This window comes from Melospiza melodia, chromosome 6, assembly GCF_035770615.1.
Source record: "Melospiza melodia melodia isolate bMelMel2 chromosome 6, bMelMel2.pri, whole genome shotgun sequence".
Classification (NCBI taxonomy): Eukaryota; Metazoa; Chordata; class Aves; order Passeriformes; family Passerellidae; genus Melospiza; species Melospiza melodia.
In genome coordinates this window covers 65,489,496-65,502,638 of record NC_086199.1, presented here as the reverse complement: position 1 = coordinate 65,502,638, position 13,143 = coordinate 65,489,496, and the positions used below count along the sequence as shown (strand labels likewise).

General features: G+C 41.4%; 1 protein-coding gene across 1 annotated transcript in view; it reads left to right on the top strand.

The window, feature by feature from the left end:
• PAMR1 (peptidase domain containing associated with muscle regeneration 1) overlaps positions 1 to 13,143 on the top strand; it is a 55,681-nt gene that overhangs the window by 27,009 nt on the left and 15,529 nt on the right. The gene's annotated exons all lie outside the window — the stretch shown is intronic.

Sequence of the window (13,143 nt, the reverse complement as noted above, 5' to 3'; positions counted from 1 at the left end):
TCTTGCATGAGAATATCTTCCTCTAACAGAACTCAAAAGAGCATGAGGGAGTGAGAATTTTGCAATATATGCCATGATAAAAGCTGTATAATCTACACTAGCTGAAAGGAATATTCTGCAATACTTAAAGTCACTGAGCTAATCCTGGAAGATTTCACTGATAGTGGTGAAATCCACTTGGGATCATATTTAGCCCAAGACAGAAAGCATGGCTTACTCTGTCCTGCTGTGGCATTTCTCTGGCCCTAAGGCACACAAATTACATTGCATCAATAGAGATATGAAAACAGGAGGGACAGATAACTGCATGTAATGGGAAGCAGAGTTTTCAGTTCTATGTCAAAGGAACTAATGTACACCAAACTTCACTTCAAAATCTTTTCCCTATGTATGCCATTGTTAGGAGTGGATTTATCTTCTGGAATTTATTTTATTTCATCAGGGCAGTTAAATCATAGTGGCATGATATCTCCTTTGTTGATTCATTTTGAGGTAAAAGACTTTTCAATTTCTACACATCCAGAAATAGCTCAGACATGAGGAGAGGTTGCTTCATATTTTCCAGAAACCTGAAAAAAAAATTGTTTCTGAACAGATTGCACAGATTTCTGGTATGTTTTCTTTAGGGAAGAGTTGCTAAAAAGTGGAAGTTCCTGACCTCAGGACTATGAGTGTCTGGCTCTTCTGCTAACAGCCTCTTTCCTGTGAGTAGTTGTTTAGCAGGTCATTTAGGGACTGGAAACTCACTCCTGAGCTCTTTGCAACTGCTCAGCAAGATTAGTTCTGCTCCTTTAGAACAGAGTGAGGGAAAAAAAAAAAAAAAAAAAAAAAGGAAAGATTCCTGTCTGATTCAGAACCAACCAAAATTTCAAATAATTACATTTCCAGCAAACCTCAGCCCTAGTTTTGGCAGGCTCTACAGTACAGGCAAGGCAAAGAATGAAGCTCATATTCTTTTACTGACTTTCTTTTGTAATTCCAGTGTAGAAGCTTCACCCATGCAAACAACAGGGGAGATAGTTGAAAAACAATAGGATGGGATTTCTGTCACTGTAAGCAATGAAAGGTACAGGTACTAACAGGATGAAAGAGAGGAGACACTTAAACACATAGACAGTAAGATTTTTAACTTGATGAGAATCTTTTAGTTTGATTTGTAAAAGAACAACTTTGGTGGATAAAATTCTGTTACATTATGATGTTTGTGGCTATATGTTTGCCTTTTGCTTATGCTGGGCATAATATTGTTTTCCAGCATCTATATTACAGCCTTCTATGTGAATAGCAAACCTCACAGTTAGAAAACACCATGGAAAATCTTTTTTCTCTCCAGCCTCAAGTAATTTTTTTTCTTAAGATATTTCCTTCAGTTTTGCCAAAATGCATCCTAAGTATTTTCCAATGTATGGGGAGAAAAGCCAGAAAATTAAAGTTTGATTTGGTTTTTTAAGAACAAAAGGAAGAACTGGGAAAATTATCTATGGCTGCAATTCTTATAAAGCTAATTGTAGTCTCCTGAACAGCCTTTTAGTTTAAATGTTAAAGAGAGAATGTGTTTTCCTCAGAATCTTTCTTTCTGTTAGGTCTTTTAGCAAAAGTGTTGTCTTTTGAGGTAGAGACAAGGGAAATAAATTTATTTCTGCAGAAAACTGTCATAAAATAGTCACTTTTGGAGTATGGAATACGAATTTGGGCACTATAGGACTGGCTTTTTTTCAGTCTGCTTTTCTTGAAACCAGGTGCAATCCCATTAAAGTTAATGGATGAAAAATAGGTATAAGAGAGAAGAAAATTAGAGCCCCTTAATGTTAAGTGCATGTAGAAGCTCTGAGGTGGTGGAACAGAAGGTACCCAGAGAGATATGAGGGTTTTAAAGAAATCTAAGGGACATGGTTCAGATGAAGAGAGACTGTGGGATTATCTCAGGAATGAGTTAAGGCCAAATTAAACAAATTTAGCAATGAGTATTTCATGACAGAATCAGAAATGTTTTTTTTTTCCTTACCATCCCAATGCAACTCTATCTTTTTGTCTGTTACCAAGTTTAATTTTAAAGATGTAGGAATCACTGTTGGAATTATGGAAATCACCTTAATGAGATAAACCACAGGGAACCTATTGTTTCCTCCATTAAATTAAATTCCATCTATTTAGCAGGATGATCAACATTGGTCAAGCTGCTTTCCTGGGGTCATATTTAACCCTAAGTGCCCTGCCACTTACAATCTGCAATATTAATAAAATGCTCCAAGGTACAGGTTACTTACAGCTAGTAGTCTCTTTTATCTTCTACTATGGCAGCCAAGAAATTAACATTTTGTTTACAATTTCAAGGGCTAATATAGTGAATTAAAGGTTTCAACAGCATGGAGTGAAACATAGGCATTTATCTTTCTGACAGCTGCTAATATATTTCAGTCAGTTCTGTTTCAGGGCCAGAAATATTTTAGATAGATATGTATTGTTTCACTCCTGAGACTGTTTAAAAAAATTTATATGAAATTGTAAAACAAATGCTAACCTTCTATCTTCTGATCCAAAACACAATAAACACAAATCCTAAAGATAGCAAGAAATACCTTCTTAAAATAGACATACTTTGCTATCATGATACAGTAGGTAGAGAAAACTAACTCCTGTTTTAAATACTTGGGCTCTTTCTGACCTTAAAATGAATTTGCAGTATACCTACATCCCCCTCCCTGTGACCTCTTAGCCATGCTGACATGATTGAGAGCAAACTCAGGCTTTTCTCTTTGACCTTTGTATATTCTAATGCTGTCAGAGGCATTAGGAACCCACAAAATCAGATAATATTGTTCTTCTAGCATACAAATACACTGAGACAAACCAGCAACTTCATCAAAAGATGAAGGGGAAAAGTAAGAAGCTGACTAGTGCACAACCTGCCTGCTAAAAACCATCCACTCTTGTGTCAGAATGCCCATGACTCTGTGCAGCGTGACAACTACTTGTCCAACTCCAAGTAAAAAAGGTCTTTTCCAAAGTTGCCCTGTTGAGTTTGCCTGCTGAGGATGCAGCTGTACAGACAGTATTGCTGGTACCCCATAGCAAATGCTCTTGCCCTCTGCTTGTCCTCCTCCTAGAACGGGCTGTTCTGACTCAGAGTGCTCCCAGGGCTTGCTGGCCCCAAAGCAAGGGACCTTGACCTCATCCTGCCCAGAAATTTCCTGTTACCTTTATTTCAAACAAAGCCAGGCAAACTGGAGTTCCTACGCAAATAAGAAGAGCTTCACTGAATGGGGAATTCAGGGCTGAGATCTGATTTCCATTTTTATTCTGTTTCTTGCTCCTGTCTGCCAAGTAGGAGAGGTTTGTTCTGCATCCTAATGAAGAGTCTAATCCAACTGACAGAACTGTATAAACTAACTCCTTGCTGTAGCCTTTGATGTTGCTAGGGCTGGCCTTACTGTGTGCCAACAGGCCCCTGAATATAGCTTTCAGGCCTTTCCCCACAGCTGATAAAATCCACTTCCATCCTTTTTGGCCCCATATATCTGTGACTTGGGCTGGCTCTTAGGGATGTGCTCATCCTGTCAGAGCCTGCTTATATCTAAAATAGGGAGGAAGCATAACATCCCACCAACCACACCTCAGCCCCTGCTCTGCTGTGGGAGAAAGGAGCCCAGCTGTCAGTGCTTGGCATAAGCTCGACAGAGTTTGAAACCCAGCAGAGCTGAGGATGAGGCACTGGGGAGAGGTTCTGGGCATTCAACCTAGGTTTTCTCACCTAACTTTAGATATGTAATGCAGAGTTTTCTAATAGCATGCTTGGAGGGTTTTTTTTTTTAATATAATTTTGTCAGAAAGATTCTTAGTAATAGATTTCAAGTGTCATAATCACTGTGTAAGTGTATAATTACGTTATATCAGTGTGTAATCACTTCACCATTTACAGCACACATGTGTTACACCTTACCTACACTGCATGATTACAATGGAGAACTTCAGGTATAATTAAATAAAAACCCCTGAGTCCTTTCTTGCAGTGTTGTACTGGAAATTAGTCCTATTCCAGCAATAGAAAATGTTCCAAATAGAAATATGACTCTTAATTTTCCTGCTTCTGGGATTGCCATTGGGTCTTTTTTGTTTGTTTGATTGGTTGGGGTTTTTGTTTGTTTGTGGTTTTTTGGTGATTTTTTGGGGTTTTTGTTCTGTTTTGGGTTTTTTTTGTTTTTGTTTTTGTTTTTTTTTTGGTTTTGTTTTATTTTGGTGGGGTTTTTTTGTTTTGTTTTTGTTTTTGTTTTTTTTTGTTATTGTTATTGTTGTTTGTTGGGCTTCACTTGAATTTTCCAGTGGAAAATGGCTTGTTACAGATTTTTTTAAAGAGATAGAGTTCTTCCTCACTTGTGTCAAGGTCACGTATTTTGTGTAGTCATGTCAAAGATATGAGATTATTGCCACTCCTTCTCCACCACATTTCCATTGTCCCTCCTATTGGGATATGTGCATGGGATGGGAAATAAAACCCTGCTCCTGCTGTTGAAGGACATATGTACCTGGAGCTGCTAAGGAGTAGAGGCTAGTGGCTTTTTTTTACTGTTACAATCCAAGGGATTTTGTGTGCTTTGAGAGCCACACAAAAACCTTTCACTCAGTGTGGCAGTTCTTAGGTTTTGAAGATCCATTAGGGGCTACAGGCTGAAGCTTAACACAGCACCACCCTTTAGCTTGTCATGCAGCAGCTCTGTAGTGTGACCACAGAATGGTCTCAGAGGTGGCTGTTTTCCAGAACTTTCCTGGAACTGCCTCTGAGAGGCAACATAATATAGAGAGGTTTTTAATAAGTCACTTCAGAGTTCAGTTCTGGTGGCATAATGCCCTCTCTTGTTTTACTGAGCTGGTCAGAAGAACATTGTGATGCTGTGTAGATGTTTGCTAGGATGTTAGCAAACATATATCCTGCCCCACAACATACACACTGCCCCACAGTACACTCCTTTCCAGGAAAATTATGTGCTTAAAAGGCAATCTGTATTGGTTAGTGACTAGTGCAGGAATTTGAAGGGCTTGTGTTGAGATGGAGGTAGAGATTTCTGCTCCCAGTTTTCACTTCAGTATATTTTCTGGAGATTTCTCCCTTGGTTAGAAGGATGTGCTCACAGAGAAACCACCTGCCAAACCACCAAACACTATGTGTGGTGATTTAAGATAACCTAACATCAGTTCTGGGTTGTCTTAATTCACTGAGCAATAAACTAAAGCTGTGCAGCTCATGTTACACAAACAGCCAAGATGCCTCATAGGAGGACAGAAACACCTAAGAGTAAAATGATGTTGTTGGCTGAGGATGGATATTGCTACAAACATCTGAAGCAGCCACTAAAGAACAGCTGCTGTAAATCAACCTGCAAAAATCTGGTCCCCAAGACTGGCTTTTCCCTCAATTCCATCAGTAAGAATGTTGGATTGGGTAAATCACACACTCTCTGGGAGGAAGGTGCTCATACCATTTACCAGTGTTTGATCTCATAATACTTCTATAGTGTCTTGAAACTCCAGTGAGTAAGTGTCACTGACAGCAAGGCTGAAAGAGACAGAACCTCTGCTTTACTGACAACTCATCTTGTTGCTTTGTTATTTTCTCAGTGTCAATTAACTAGACAATTCTTTTAGTTTTTCAGAAAGTGAAACATATCTAGTAAAACTCCATGGTATTCTGCCCAGAGCACAGCCCCAGGCATAACCAACATCTAAATAAACAAGAAATTGTCTCTTTGTAAATGCAATCTATCCAAGGATAGGCCTGCATAGGAAAAGAAGTGTATTTCTAAACTACATTAAATATATTCATAGCAATCTCTATTTGCCCACCTCAAAACAATATTGAACTTTTTCCTCAACCTGCTAAGACATCTTAGAGATAAAACCATCCATAGGATTCTCCCTGGTATGGCTTGCCATGTGGAAGGATGAATCAGTGTCAGGAGGACAGGTTGGACCAAGCTACATCTCAGGCATTTTCCCCACACTGGATGGGACAAAGATACTTTTGCCTGTCATTTCACCACTGAATCACTGAGGAGGCTGAGTCTTTCTGAAAAGCCTCCTGTAATGCATGGCATAAACCAGCTCTTCAGCACATAATGACTGCCTGCCACTCAAAAACCAGTCTGCACCACTGGCACACTTCAAGCTCACCCCACCTTTTCCAAAGGTCACAGACTAGGGGGATGGAACACAGTTGCTAATTTGCTGATGGAGATGCTTTCTGCCTCTGAGCTGAGTGTCAGGAGATGTAACTTTTGGGTTTTTTGGAGTTAGAAGAACTGAGAGAAGGGCCCAGAGTAGATTATAGATTTGAGATCTTTGTCTCTATCAACCATTCATCACTGTTGGCCAGATAGCCTCCCTCACCTACTTCACCACCCTCCTAATCCTCTTCCCTATTTCTGGAGCCCTAGAAAAACAAAATGCTCAACTTCTAAAAATACTCTAATAATTTAGAAAAAACATTGGTCTTCTGAACCAATGAGTGAAGACTATACCTCTTCTTAGAATTCCACAAATCACCTCAGAAAAAAAGGACTTAAACCTTTATCTCCAGCTCCCCAAGCTGGTATTTTACATTAAACTATTCTCTGATTTCTACCTTTAAACTGCTTGAATGACCCTGTCAGATAACCCTCACACAAGTTCCAAAACAACAAATAAAGTTAGTAACAGCCCCACCAAAGCTATCCTCACCCTGCAAGAATAAAACATAGCTACACCACTAAAATCTGATTGAACAGAAAACATATCCCACTATCAACAGCAGGCACCCCGAACTATCAGCATTCAGTAAACTCCCCCAAAAACTACTTCCAAGAACTAAAACTATTCCCACACCATCACAACCAATCCCCCCAAGTCTCTGAAAAGAATATGCCACTAAAGAAAAAGAATAAACATAATCCACTGGCATTCCACCAAATAAACCATAAACAACACCAAAGACATAAAGGAGATCCCCAAACTCAACAACCACCCACTCCCTACAACAGATGCCAACACCAAACCTACCTCTCCAGAATACAGTGATGGGTTGTATGCAACTGCTAACCCTCCCAAAACAAAGCACAGCCCTAAGAAAAGTACAAAGTAGGTCATAATTGTTCCTGCTTGGCCTCTCTCTAGTGTCTATGGCCTGAAAACACGTCGTCGTAAGCTTCATTTGCAGGAACCCTCCCAAAATACAACTTTGCTTTTTCTTTCTTCCCTCTCCTGCCCTTCTGTTCAGTTGTCTCTGAAGACTGCTGATACACTGTTGGTACTTCTGGGGTGCAAGCATACAGACTGCAGCTCTTGCAGTGCTTTGGGGTAACCTTAAAACTATGGTGAAAGTTTGCTGAAATAATCAGCATTCTTCAATGCTTACAGTTTTGTTCTTTCCCTTCCCCCTCCCTCCAAATTCATTAAGAGGCTTTGTTCTTCCTTGAGGATTATACACTCAAACACCTCTGAGGCAATTGCCTTACACACTTCCCTTCATGGGAATCATTGCATGGTCTTCCATGCTGTTTGCTGGTGATGCAAAAACACTGCCAAGGCAGAATGGCCCCAGGAGGCAGGAATGATGACAAAATTGACCAGGCAGAATCCCACTTGTGCTTTCTTACGACTCCCACTTTCCACTTGGGCTCTTTCATGAGCTCAGAAAGTGCATTTCACAGCCAATCAAATTGTCTTGCTACTTCCTTAGTACTCTTCTGCTTTTCAGTTCCCTTCACTTCCTTTCCCTATACTCTCATCTCAGCGCTTGGTAATTGCCATCTCTTTTTCTAAAATGGGCAATGCCAGACCTTACTTCCTGTATGAAATTCAGCTCAGATCCCTGCAAAAGGCTGAATAAAATATTTTGTCAGCTATGCCAAGGTGAATCTATATCATTATATATTGTTCTCTTGTTTCAGTTAATGCACCTTCAGAAACATTTTTTCATAGCAATATGCATTTGTTTAGAGTGCCTTTTCCATCCAGTATTGCTTGGGCTTGTCCCTGTTTATTTGGAAAGATGACATTTCCACAATGAAACACCTCAGGATTATTTACTCTCTCATTTGTAATTTGATGTAATAATAAGCACACCTGCTTCTTGCCCTATAATCTTCCCCCTGAGCAGACAGTGCTCTCCCCTGCAGGATGATATTGTGATTTTTTTCCAAGGGACACATTAGAGAACTTATGGTAAATATTAATTCTTGCTGATAGAGAAAATGAATGTTGAGGATTGTTAGGATTTCATTCACTCCAGTATCCCATGCACAAACAGGTCCAGTTGTGTAATTAAATAGGCCATCCAAGTACCGGAAAGGTTGTATCCAGAGACACAGCCTTCTAAGGGCTAAGAACAATGCTGATAAAGATCAAGTGGCTAATTGTAAGCAACAACCTCCAAATTGCCTCCGGATGAATAAATCACAGTGAGTGATCCAAGCATATTTTCTCATGGATACGGTCTCATTCACAGAGGCAGGGAGTTAGAAAACATCAGGGGCAACTTCCAATTGGCTGGAAGGGAATGAAAAGATTTGGTTTTCAGTAGGGATTACGTCATAATTTTGTGTAATTATTCCTAGCTGGTGGAACTACTGCAAAAGCAAAGAGGCCCAGAGAGCAGGACTGGAAACCTACTCTCTGGTTCTTGGAGCTGGTTGATCAGCCACTCTTTTTATGATTTCCTTTGACATTTCCAAGATTAATGTGGGGACTGACAAAATGCAACAATGAGAGGTGATTTGAACTTCCAGGACTCTTTCATGGGGAATAAATTAAGGCCAAAGACCTTTGTAATGAATAGCTTGTCCCAGCACTTCTGCACGAGCTGTGGCAGAAGCTGGGCACAGAACTGGGAGGATGTGTCCTGGGACATCACAGGAGGCATGAAGAAGGTTAGAGTGTTTCCTCTCTTTTGAAACACAAGTGACTGAGGGTAGAGACAGTTTATCAAAAATCATCCCTTGCCAAAAACCTAAATGGAGGCTACTGTAATGCACGCTCACACTTTTGGGGAATGATTGTTACTCCTTCAGGACTTGTATTTGATACTAAAGGCCAAGTTCCTGAGGGACACTGGCTTTTTTAGCTATTGCTAAAATCACCATGACATGAGCACTTCTGTGGAGCCTAGACTTGAATAAGTGCTTGTGGTAACACAGAGGCTTGAGGTACCTCTGAGGCCCCTGCCTAGAGCCTCATCCACTCCTTGCTGAGTCTGTGGTGACAGGCATGACCAAGTAGAGCAGAGCTCCTCTGATATGTGGCTGTAGCTGTTCAGAAAACACTGCCATCCCTGTGAACACCTTTTGATCACATTAGTTTCCATGCCCTTTCCTGTAAAGGATCTACTATGGTGTTTCCAATCGTTTGCTCTCTGCTATGAGAGTCTTGCTTAAAAAAATTTAGTTCTCAATCCAAACCTTAGCACTCTTGGCTTTCCTTGTTCACCCCCATCTAATTTCTGGTTCTAAAAGTTGCAGCCACATTCTTTTTTCATCTAAAGTGCAGAGCCTAGAGCCTGTCAGCTCCAAAAAGTAAAAGTTTTGAGTGGAGTCAGAGAAGACAAGCGAGCATTCTAGTCATCACCAGCCCCCTCAGACACGGCCCGTGTAAACACACACCACCCCCAGAAAGCATTTTCTTCAGAGTCCTGACCAAGACCACCTGTCCTCCAAAGCTGTTCAGCTCCCAGCAGTCTGTTCCTGCTGTGGGGAAGAATGAAGATCACGTTGCAAAGTTAATGCCATCAAACCTCTCTGGCTCCCATTCACATCCAGCTCTTGCCAGAATCTGGAGCAGAACAGCTGGGCTCCTTCGTGTGGATTCTTAGTCATCAGTGCTCTCCAGTGCAGGAGAGGTGGGATGTTCAGGGAGGTGGTGAAAGAATGTTAGCTTCTTTATGCTGGATCCTGCAGTGTTTGCTCCATTTATTCAGGAGATGTTGAGCTGAGAGTTGCTCTTGAAAACAGCATCAGAAGATGCCAGGCTCTTTCCTGAGTATAAGTACCATCACTTTGAGTTGAGCTCCTTGTAGAAACAAAGCCTGCGCTGAAACAATTGTAGGCTCAGAGAGAGTGTCAGCAGTGTCACAGGACATTCCCAAGAGAGTTTGCACATTTTGCTCTATGAGGCACTACAGGATCTCACAAACCCTATGATGCTACGAGCAGATTTATTATATGCCCATGATCCCAGCATGCAGAGAACCTTGAAGGCAGACAGGAGCCAGACAAGAGCACTGGGACTCCTAAAGAATCAGTCTGGAGGCAGGGTTCCTGCCTCATACTGTGTGTGACCTAATACAAGAAGGTCTCTAATGAGCAGAGAAGAATGCACAGCCACACTGCCTCAGGATGGCAGGATACCCTGACATCTCCCAATGCAGATTATTGTATCAAATCCACTGCCAAACTCGTATGCTGGTTTGAAAGCCCTGTGCACTACTTAAGAGAAGCAGTAGAAAAGCAGGTCTGAGCACTCTGAGCCGTGGCCTCCAGGAATCCCTCACCTCATTCCCTCTTGGAGGATACAGCCATTCTAAAAATATTTTGACAGCCAATATCCTTATGCTTTTGGCTAAAGTTAGTCTCTGTGGGCTCCTGTGTTAGGCATTAACCATCTCTGGCTGCTATGCCAAGCTGCCAAAGGAGGATGTCTCTGGAGAACCATCTGAGTCCTCCCCCATGGCAGTTCTTCTCTGCTGGCAAACCTTGTGAGAACCTGAGGTGTCCTCACCTTGTGGATGCATGCTGGGGAGAGAAGGGACAAGCATAAGAATAAATGGTATCAGAGATTTGGACTGACATCAGAGATATGGACCCGACAGAGCTCGTGGGCCAACATTAGGAAATAAGCTCTGTTTTGAGTGAGGACTACAGATGTTGTCTGAATTCAGAAGAGCTCTTTACACATGGGGCTTTGCAAAGGGATTCACAATATCCAGCACTAGCTGTTGAGCTGCTCATGGCTGGGTCCCTCCTTAACTCACACGCTTTGTGTTCAGACACTCTGGACTCTCTGCTCCCATATGGCTCCACCTCCTTTGGACAAAACCCTGCTGCTGATAACAGTTTGTTGATTACTGAATGTTATAATAATTACTGCTGACTTCTGCACAAAGTCAGGTCAGTTTAAGTGTAAATGTAGTAAGAATGTCAGGAGATAACAGAACTGTTCCTAGCTCTGTCAGTCCCCTCTGCTTGCCTTCAGGTTAATCACCTGATAACTCCATGCTGGAGTAAAATTCCAATAGTAAAATTCCAATATACTAATGTTATAAAATTTTTGGAAAAACAGATATTCCTGTTATGTAATGATACTCAGGGAATCAGGCTTGCCCTCTAAACAAAACTTAAGCCAAGGAAAATAATTTGATCAAATCAGACTTACACTCAAAATGGCAAACAGGATGGGATTTGCCACTATTGACTTTAGCAGGCTTGGCTGTAGGCAGCCTTTGCAAATACCAGTGAGCTGTATGAAGTGCATGTAGGTGGAGCTGGCTGGGAGTTTTCTGTTAGAATGGTTTCATAACAGTAAATTTCAAAGAAATTTGTATAATCTGTTGTATTTTTCCTTTCAGTTTTGTTTTCTTAATCACAGAGAGGAAAAAAAATGTCACTTCCACATCCTCTGCATATTGTGCTCCCTCCAGCAACAGGATCCTGGAGCCACATTTTTCAGGCTTCTAGGTCCTCTAGCTCCAGAGCACTTGTTGGGCACTGCTGTGAAACCATGAAAAATCCAAAGCTCAGATCCAAATCCTGATGCTCAGGATCCCTGTGCAGGCGTTTTTCTGGCTCAGGGGCTGCTGTGACTTTTAGCAGCATGCAGGGTAATGACAGCACTCACTGGGGAACAGAATGTAATTTAGGCTTCCTCCAGACAAAATGTCCTCTTTTTGAGGATAGTTATTTCAATTTCTTCAGTTTCAGTCTATCAGGCTTTCTCTGACAGTCATTAGGATGGTTTAGGTGGCATGGTGGCCCCAGGGGTTCCAGCCTAAGTCCACAGCTGTTTTTCTACAGAAAGATGCTAGGATTCCTAACAGCAGAAGCTGCTCTTATTCCCCTGCTGGTTACTACGTGCAGTTTCTGTGACCATTTTCAGTGTTTGGCCTCCTGAGCACACCAGCACAGCTTATGCAAAAGCAACATTACAAGCACCTAGAAGAGCTCTGTGGCCCCTAACACAAGAAGGATGTGGACATGTTAGAACAAGTCCAGAGGAGGGCAAGGAAGAGGATCAGGCTGGAGCACCTCTCCTATGAGAACAGGCTGAGAGAGCTGGGGTTGTTCAGCCTGGAGAAGAGAAGGCTCTGGAAAGATCTTATGGCAGCTTTCCAGTACCTGAAGGGGGCTATAAGAGATCTGGAGAGAGACTTTCCACAAGGGCAGATAGTGGTAGGACAAGGGAGAATAGCTTTAAGCAGAAGGAAGGTAGATTTAGGTTAGATATCAAGAAGGAATTCTTTACTGTGAGGGTGGTGAGGCACTGGCACAGATTGGCCAGAGAAGCTGTGGATGCCCCATCCCTGGAAATGTTCAAGGCCAGGCTGGATGGGGCTTTGAGCAACCTGCTTTAATGACAGGTACCTTGCTCATGGCAGGGAGGTTGGAACTAGGTGATCTTTAGGATCACTTCCAACCCAAACCATGCAATAATTTTATAAAAAATGTTCAGAGCTATACTACATAGGCAAAATGTGCTATATACATTAGCACAGCTCAGCCTGAAAGCCAAACTCTGACTTGGGAATATGCAAGTAGCAATATTAAAATATTTTGTAAGCAAATTAAGAGCAAAATTCCATACAAGCTCTTGCACCCAATTTCAAGGAGGGACAAAAAGGGAAATACAAACCTTTTATTAGTACCAGCAATGAGAAATGAGATTTATTTCAGGCATGCAATATATTATTGAAAGATTGTGCAGAATATAGAGATAATAAATTATATGTATGAAGGGATATATATTATTTAACAAAGTGGGTGAGAGGAAGGCAGCAGAAAAAAATAGTGTTCATTTAATGAAGAGACTGGGACAAAAGCAAATGACAATTCCATCAGGCAGCATTTGAAGGATATTGGAGAGAGAAAAGTGTGGCTCAGGAGATCATATAATTTATCTCACTGGTGA